General features: G+C 29.7%; 1 long non-coding RNA gene across 1 annotated transcript; it reads right to left on the bottom strand.

Moving 5' to 3' along the window:
• Positions 1–1,827: 1,827 nt before the first annotated feature.
• Positions 1,828–9,322, bottom strand: LOC135926298 (uncharacterized). Its single transcript, XR_010571833.1, has 3 exons — positions 9,269–9,322; positions 9,141–9,210; positions 1,828–1,881 (listed from the first exon to the last, which is right to left on the bottom strand). It is a non-coding gene; the product is annotated as an uncharacterized LOC135926298 (long non-coding RNA).
• Positions 9,323–10,096: the final 774 nt, after the last annotated feature.

Here is a 10,096-nt window from a genome sequence, read left to right as displayed (position 1 = left end):
TATCTATGTTTTTAAAGATTTGTTATGAGATATCATCTGCTGAGTATTATAATGTTCTATATACAGTTTTTAAAAAAAATATGTCGGGGAAAGCATTTAAAGTGTTCCTATTAAACGGATAACCTTTTTGTTAGCAATTTATCTGGACTATTAGAAAAATAATTTAACACAATTTTATGGATTTGAGAGGGATATATTATCAATATTTTCTGCAAATTTCATCAGATTCTACCAACAGAGTCGAGTTATGCACACTCAAAGTTGGACAGACAAAATTTAAACTTTCCAACATGTAAATTCATTTTTATTAAACTTTACAATTCGGGTAATATTGATGTTGTGCCGATCCACTGAATTACTTCTCTCCAAATATTATGAAACTTCCTTAATATAAATTCTTAAATCCCAAAAAGTATTAAATATTAAAATTTAAAAATATTGAAATTCAAGAGTAAAATTTTTATTAAAATTTTTTTTTTTTTTAAACAAGAACAAAAAATGTATAATTTTTACAAAATTTCTTTTTTCAAAATATATAAAAAAACTGACTCATGCTGAGTTTTACAATCAAAAACAAATCACTGCGCTAAGTTAACAAACCAGATTATTGCGCTTAATAAAAATACATAAAATGAATTTACAAAAAAAAACAAATATATACCAATACAATAATTTAAAAAAACGACAATTATGACAGGTAAAAACATGAAAACATTAACATTCGTCAAGATTAATTTGAGTCTTATGTTGTACCAGCAATCGGGTGCAACTTGTTTGCTTCATATTGAAACTGCAACGTACACCATAACATTTTGCAGATTTACTGGTGGAGTTACTGTAAACCGTTTTTTATCTTCACATGTAATAAAATAACCTGTGATGGTATTTTCGCAGAAGTTGTTTGGTACGTACCATACGGACGATCTTATTCGCACTGGTTAAGTACTGAACTGGGATACTTGACAAATTGTTCTATGGGTGTCGGATCCTCTTGGATCAATGCAAGTGTTTCAACAGAATCAACATTTTCCATAGTACGAGCTTTGCATGGTCTATCACCATACCATTTTCTGCTGATCCGGTAGCATCAATTTTTGCGATCAATCAATTCAAGAACTATGAAATTCCTTCAAAAATCTTTTGACTTCGTAATGTTTTTATAGTCTTGAAATATTAATTAAACTCAAGTCATCTTTACAGTAAACCATTGTTATTTTATTATCGTCTGCTTATAATATAAAATTTAACAAAAATTAATTTTTACATTTTGGAATTTTGTTTTTATAACTTTGAATATGCATAACTTTTAGACTCTGTTAATAAAATTTAATGAAATTTTCAGAAAACGTTGATAATTTAACACTTTCTCAATCAATAAAATTTTATTGAATTTTTTTTTAATTGACAGATTTATTGCTAAAACAATAAGGGATGGGAACACCTTGTAATTTTTAAAATGCTTTATTGTTGTTATGGAGGAATACAGTGCTGAAGAACTGATTTATCCAAAATAATGCATTTCGCAATAAAGTGGATATAAAACACTGCCAACGATACCTATTAATATGATTAAGGAATATCAGAACATGGTGCTTCATTAAACATCAATCATTAAATTCAAATAGTAATGTGAGTATATTTTATACTAATTCTAATTCGTGATAAAATTTTCATGTTTATTTTTTCATTTTAAGTTACAATTACCCTTTTGCTAATTTTGAAAATTTTTAAAAAGTAAACTTCCCCGCTATTTTCCCACCGAAGTTGCGCCTATAATTCAAGACCTTCTTATTTATCATAAAATATCATGAATAACTATAGTATTACTTAGGATATTATTTTGTTGATTGGTGCCAGATCAGTGCTTGTCAATGTTACAAACTAATTATAAATAGAAAATTTTTTTGATAATATAAAATAAGTGCCCTAATTTAATTATTATTCACTTTACTCTAAAAAATACGATCTTTAGTATAATACATGTGCGCCGACAGCATTATCGGCGGCGGCGTTTTTTTTAAAATAATCGACATTTTTCTAACTCTAATTTTTTAAATTAAAATTATAAATTCATTGGAAATACTTATAAAATATTATTATGTTTATAACTATAATTTAATGATTTTATTAAGTTAAAATTATCATATGTAATATTTAGATTTATAGGTCATAATAATGATCTTTTAGAGTTCAGAGTGAGCCCAGCTATGGAAAATACACGCTCGCTGGGTGTGCTCATAGCTGGAACGCACAAAACCTTTCTAGCTAATATTGAAAGTTTAAAAAGATCCAATGCTCTTATCTTCCAAAAATCTAAGAAATCTTTTATCTCTAAATTATAAGGCGAAAATAATGAATAATACTCTTTTCCTAAACTAGTTTAGTTGTTTCAGATTATTATTATGAATAGATAAATGTTTCATAACCAATGTAAGATAATGAAATTTTGAAGCAACTTCCGTCGTTTCACATTCGGTTAATTCGTCCGTGTAAGGCCATTGACATAAAAATTGCACCGGAGTAATTATATTTTTTTTAAATATTCATTAGATTGAAAATGAGGAACAGTTTTTTTGAAGGTTCTAAAAAAATTTAAAAGTTCATCCCAATCGGAGTTAAATAATTTGAGATCCGGTTTCTCCATTCTATTTAATAGAATATTTATAGGATTTTTGTTATTGCCAGTCACACTTTCCAGCATTATTAAAATACTATGCTAACATGTAGGCATATTTAATTTTAAGGTTTTTTCTCATATGATTTTTGATATTCACTATCATCAAACCCCAAATGATCTTCATAAAAAAAATTATTATCATCCAAATCTAAAATATCCGATGTAAATGATATCGATTCAAAACATTTTCTATTTTCGATATCGTTTATATTTTCAAAATCCGTTGTGTTGAAAGGCAAATATCTCCCACTTTTTTAATGAGATTTTCTATAACTTTTTTTTATTCCATCGACTGTCACTAGATTATGTAATCCATGCCCCAAACATAAATGATGGTCATATTCTCCTAGACGAACACTTTTCTTTACATTGGATCCTGCATCCATAACTATTTGAATTTTCTTGGACTCTAAATAAATATATTTTCAACTTTTTCTATCTCTGAAAGAATAGTTTCAGCGGCATGTTTTTGGGTGACAGGATGTGTCGCCAATGTATAAAATACAATATTAAAATTATTATCTATTTCGTGAAATGTATAGGTAATATAATTTCGCCGTCTATATTTGTCGGTCGACATATCAAAAGTTATAGTACAAAATTAATTTAGGACCTATATTAATTTGTTGACATATGTATGCTTTCATTGATAATTACATCTAATCCACTCCGCTAAGTGTTGTTCTATCTGGTAAATCTTTTGTATTTGAAATAATGCCATATTTCTACATAATAAAAAGTTAATAATAAATATTATGCCATAAAAAATTCTAAATGTGGGAGAGTTTTATTAAAATATTTTATTATAAAATAATTAATTATTTTAACAGTTAAAATTAAAATAATAAAATATATAATAATATCAATACCTATTCTGTTTTACTATCCTAAACTTATCTAGCACGTTGGTCACAGACCTGCCCAATGAGCCAACGTGTATTATATGGATTGTTACAAATCAAATTTATAGCAAATATTATTTATTAGTTTTAAAAATAAAATCACATTTTAATAATTCAAAAAATATTTAATATTATTTTTCTTCAAGTTACAAATCAAATTTATAGCAAATATTATTTATTAGTTTTAATAAAATCACATTTTAATAATTCAAAAAATATTTAATGTTATTTTTCTTCTAGTTACAATTTATAAATAATATATAAAATAAATATTATTTTTAATAATAAAAATTATGTATCACGCCTCCACGCCGCCAAATTTACATCGGCGGCAGTGTGTTAAGCACCGACACTTTTTGGCGGCGTCAGCGTGGTCAAAAATCACCAGCGGTTGCGCATTTGACAAGCGGCGCACATGTCTAAGTATACGTCATAACTTTGCAGTTACATAAGGACGACATATTTATAATCAAAAATGTTTTAAATCGTGATTTAAACCAACAATCCGATCATGTTGATAATCAATATTTATAACAAATATTGACTTTTAATTTTATAATATATTTTATTTGACTTTTTATATATGTAAATAAAAAATTAAAATATAATAGAAATAATAATTTATTACTAATTATCTTACACAAATATGTAGTGCTAATAAGTATACCTATTAATTAATTATTCAATTTGTTTTTTTCAACAGAAAAAGGAGTGAGTAAACTATGATATCATGCTTTAAGAGTGTTAGCCTTTTGGAAATGCCATTCTGAAACCTATACCAGACTATCTAGGAAGTTCTAAGTAAGTATATTTTGTGTTTTGATCTGTTTGGTAGATAGTTTAGAAATAAAAGTTATTGTAAAAATTTCCATCATGCCTAAATGAATATATAGAAGCAGTAAATATCTAGTTTGTGCTATTAATTAGTGTTATTTTGCCAACAACTTGGCCTAAACTGAATTATCAGTGTCTCAATCATTTGGAAGTAATAATTCCTAAACTTACCAATGAGTAGTGCATGATTATTATGTTTTAGTGCTTCATCCGTTTGAAATTAAACGAAAGTTATAGAAGCACTTAGTTGCCAATTTAATGCCTGATTTATATAACTGTGTTTTATGACCTACGAAATTGACAAAAAATCTGTAAACATTAATTCGGAAACTTAATTCAATAAGTCAATGCTTAATTGGTGTAAATTTTAGTTTACATTTGTTAGACAGTATTAATATTTAAGCAAAATAAGAGAATTAATTGGCATCACGACTGAATGAACTTTTATAGATTAAAAATAGCACGGTTCAAAAGAAAAACTTTTATTATTTGGTCTGAAATATTTTAAATTGATATATAACTAATTATTTAATCGCCGGGGTGAAATGGATTAGATGTATGCTTGGAAACAGAAGGACGAAGAAGAACGCATCAATCCTGGTATGGAGCAAAACTTTCAAGTTTTTCTTCGATGACTGATGTGTAAAGACATATGGTAAGATGAATTTCGGAGCTTAGGGATGACACCCCAGTCACCGACAGACCTGGACAGCCGGGTGCTAATGTCTAATAAACAAAATGAAGGAAACAAATGGAAATATGAATATGAAAGATAGGGCGTTCCCTCCAAGCGACCCGCAGGGTGTAGAAATCATCCTGTGAAAAGTAAACAAGATCTAACCTCAGTAGTAGAAGTCAACAGGATCTCTGATAGACTAATGTAGATAAAACTCTGCATTGGTCAATCAATACTACACATCCTTTCAGTATATGCTCCTCAAATGGGGTTGCAAGGAAGAAGAGAAAGATGACTTTAGTGCTATCCTTGATGAAGCTGTAATGGAAATCCCTAAGGATGACCTAGTCATAATTGGTAAATTTGCGCAAGCCTTCGACCTTGCCTTAACCAACACCTACTATAGGAAAAAAGACAGTCATTTAATAACATACGAAAGTATTACAAGGAAAACACAGATAGATTACATGCTAATCTCTCGCAGGTCATCACAGGAGAAGATATCGCCTCACAACACAAGCTACAAGTCATGGATTTACACATCTCAAATAAATCCACTCAAAACAAGATAAAAATGGAACCATGCATCAAATGGGGCAAATTAAAAACAATGACAGATGCCTTTGCAATCAATGCAAACATTGAAACAATAAATTCCTCATAAATCAGTGAAAAAATGTGGACAGACCTTTCATCAAGATTAATAAACACTGCCAAATCGACACTAGGCTTGACAAGAGGAGGCAACAAATCATACAAATAACTATGATGTTGGAATGAAGAGGTACAAACCACTATAAAGGAGAAAAAAGCCTTATATAAAATATGGTTCAAATCCAAAAACTCAGATGGCAAGACAAATTACAAAAATCCAAGAGAATAGCTACAAAGGCGGTGGCTAGGGCCAAATCTATGGCATACGATGACATGTATGAAGAACTACATACCGAAGGGCAAAATAAAATATACAGATTAGCCAAACAGCGCGAAAAGAACTCTAGGGATATAAACGGAGCTCCGAAAGTAATCAAAAAAACACAGATGGGAGATAATAAAGGAAAAAGAAATAATTAATAGATGGAAAGAATATTTTCAGGAGCTTCTCAACTTTAATCCCGAACACTCCCCATGTCAAAACCTTGTACAACCATAACAGAACAAGAAATAAGCACATGCCTCAAGCATATGAAAAACAACAAAGCTAGGGGTCCAGACGATATTTCAATAGAATGCCTTAAAAGGAGATGATGGAATACATCTCCTCACAAATCTGTACAATAAAATACTTGAAAATGAAGAGGTTCCCCAAAAATGGAGGCAGAGATATCTAATTCCTATCTTCAAAAATAAAGGGAATCCACACAATTATCAAAATTACAGGGGCATAAAACTAATGTCACACTCAGTGGCGTAGCTAGGAATTTTTCTTAGAGGGGGTCCATACATATAAAAGCCTGGGGGCGTCGCCCCCCAGACCCCTATTGACGGGCCTTCAGCCCTTTTTCCCGGCCCTCGGCCGGGTTAATCATACAAATTATAACCATATCTTCTATAATATATACATTTTTTAAATGTATCAATAATATGTTATTATAATTTAGTAGATTATTCTCAATGACTTTATAATAATACTATCCAGAATAATTTCAATAGTAATATAATATCCTTTCACAAACATCAAAACTAGAAAAATATAAATATTAATAGCATTTATTTAATATAAAGTCACTTTTAAGTCTTTTGAACGTATAATCTAAAAAAAGATTTAGCTCTGGGAGGGGTCCAAACCCAAAAACCACCCCCGTAGCTACGCCACTGGTCACACTGTCTAAAACTATACGAAAAAATAATAGAAAAAGGATTAAGAGACATAATCGAAATAGGAGAGACTCAATTTGGCTTTATGCCTGGAAGATCAACAACTGATGCTATCCACGCAATTAGGCAAATGAGTGAAAAATACAGGGAAAAGAACAAAAAGCTACACATGGTCTTTCTCGATCTAAAAAAGGCCTTCGATAGAATCCCAAGAAAACTTATCTGATGAGCGCTACGCCACAAAAAAGTTCCCGAAAAATATATAAGAATAATACAGGATATGTATATGGGCCATACAACAATGGTCCGTAACACAACAGGTACCTCAGCAGGTTTCACAATAGCCGAAGGAGTTCATCAAGGGTCGGTTCTCAGCCTACTTCTCTTCATTACAGTAATAGATGTATTAGCACAGTCTATACCTCAAAAAGTCCCGTGGAATATGATATTTGCAGATGATATTGTGATACTTGCCGAATCCAAGGATAAAATGAAATAAAGATTAGTGAGTTGGATAAATATTCTAGAAAAGCACGGACTAAAAGTAAATAGAGAAAAGACGGAGTGTATGGTGATAGGAGCAGATGAAACAGAGAGTATTGATATAAATGAATGGCAGATATCGGCAATTAAACGCTGCAAATATTTGGGCTCCGTTATACAAACAAACGGCACAATAGAAAAAGAGATAAAGAGTAAAATTAATCAAGGGTGGTTAAAGTGGAAATCATTATCTGAAGTGCTATTTGACAAAAGAATCTCACACAAATTAAAGGGAAAAATTTACAGTTCCATAGTACAACCAACTATTCTACATAGTTCGGAAACATGGCCAACCAAAGAATCAGACGAGAGAAGTCTACAAACTATGGAGACGAGAATGCTGAGAATGATTGCTGGGTAACAAGAAAGGATAAAGTGCGCAGTACAAGAATACTAAGTAGTTTAAAGGTAGTGCCCATTAAGACTAAGTTAATGGTTAACAGACTTAGGTTGTATGGCCACACAATGAGAAGGCCTATGAAGTACATAGGAAATAAGGTTGAGAGTTTGAAAGTGATGGGCAAACGTAAAAGAGGAAGGCCAAAACTTCAATGGGGAGCCAATATAAAGAAGCATAAATTAGATAAAAGAGATTGTATGAATAACATAAAGTGGAGAAAGATGTTGAAGGAGCTTACCACCAGAAAAGGTGAAGGCTAAATAGAAAATAAAATTAAAATATAATTAATTTTTTAAGTGGTAAAATATATTATATCCTTTTCATTTTAATATCGGTGTTGTTAAACACATATCGCTAACTGAAAATAAAATATTAGTGCCCGGACTTTATGAAACGAAGAACAACTCTAAAGATGCTGATCATGAATATATATTGTTTTGCTATGCTTACGCTTATATAAACATCTTTTTCATGAATGCCATTATCTCCTGTTAAAGTTAGAATTCAAGTCGCTACATCTGAAAACATTATTTTTTTTAGAATGAATCAAATCTTTCATTTGGAAATTTTTATAAAATTGGTGAGGTAATTGTGGGAATTTATCATGTTTATTTATCTGCTGGCCACATATCGTCAATATCGCTAAAATAAAGCAAATATATTGCCATAACCTTGATTTACCCGCAAACTTACGGATGGTATTCTGTGGTTCTTTTATGTCAATTAAAATACTTTTTTAAAGAGAGGCCCAAACAGTGTCAGAGATTTATTTAAAAATTTTAACGCATAAAGCCTAAATTTAATCAAAAAATTTAAATTATATATTTCCGAAATTTTTTGATTAATATTTTAGGTTTTTTAAAACAAAGCAAAAATGGCCTTGATTTAAAATAGCAAATATTTTCTATTAGGGCTCATTTAAATTAAATGTGATTCGCTTAATTTATAGCTGCATAATAAAAGCGAGTGAATAATAAGTATATGTTTTATAATGGCTGAGCGATGAGATGAAACGAGTATGGCTATGATCAAATTTTAAAATCATATGTTTCGTTGCGATTAACTCGAGCGGATCATGCTCATTATAAAAGAGGCCTTCTTCACTTTTTTACGTATATACCTTAGAAATTTTTTAATCTTATATATTTTTTTTAAAAAAAATCTATCATTATTTAATTGAGATATAAATAATCGAATATTATCATTTGTTTTAATTCGCGATCATAATAATTTTTTTGAAAAAAATACATGCTTTATGTCAAACTCTACAGTAAGATAAAAAAAAATTACTTGGGATTTAGAATTTTATGCAAGATATCAGTTACAATCTTTAGAAAATTGAGCTTGGGAATAGTCGACTCTATAGTTTAAAAAAAAATTGTTTAAGGATTATTGCCTTTTGATAATAATTTATATACCCGGCCTCAGTAATTATACTCATTTAACGTAATATTATAAACAATTAGTCTCCGTGGGATCTCACTATAGCTAGAATTTACATATTTTATATTATAGTTATCGATCTGCCAGGTCAAATCGTTAAACTAGTAGGCTTACATGTAAATTATTTTAAAAAATTAAATGCCATATCTCATTCGGTTTGGTTTTAAAATTTGAAAAGTTATTTATTTTTTTTTTGTCGATTTAAGAGTAAAAATGAAAATATGGAAAGAATAAAAAATGAATGGTCCATCATAAGATTTCTCAAATGAATCTAATTTAAATTTATAGTAAACTTGTGATTTGATTTTTAAACTCTCTGGATTTTAAAAATTATACTACGGTTCTCTCTGGGATGAATAGGATAGTCCATTCAGGCTCAAAACGACTCAGGTCAATTCAGGGTTAATTAAAAATGTCGGAAAATAGTCATACATTTAAAAAAAATAATTAGTAATTAATATGATAAAATATAAGATTTTTTAGAAAATTTGATATCAGTTATCACTAATATTTGTTACATGTCAGTGCCCGTCAGAAAAACGGGTGGGAAAAAGTAATTTTCTGGGAAATAAACTGTTCAAAATTCATATGAACCTGGTCAAAGTTTTGAAGATGTTTTTAAAGCTGATAATAAAGCACAGTTAATTCGTTTTATTTCTAAAATAATTATAATTAGCGGGCTGAGAAAGTTGTACATAATATATTTTACGGGCCGGGTAAAAATAATTATGGACAGGGGCGGGTCAATTAACCCATTATTTACATGGACCGGTTTGGGCTAGGGACATCTAATATTTATAGCG

The sequence above is a fragment of the Gordionus sp. m RMFG-2023 genome, chromosome 3 (genome assembly GCF_954871325.1).
Source record: "Gordionus sp. m RMFG-2023 chromosome 3, tfGorSpeb1-WG-v2, whole genome shotgun sequence".
NCBI classification, from domain to species: domain Eukaryota; kingdom Metazoa; phylum Nematomorpha; class Gordioida; order Chordodea; family Parachordodidae; genus Gordionus; species Gordionus sp. m RMFG-2023.
Note: the sequence above shows the minus strand (reverse complement) of the source record. Positions and strands in the feature narration are given on the sequence as shown.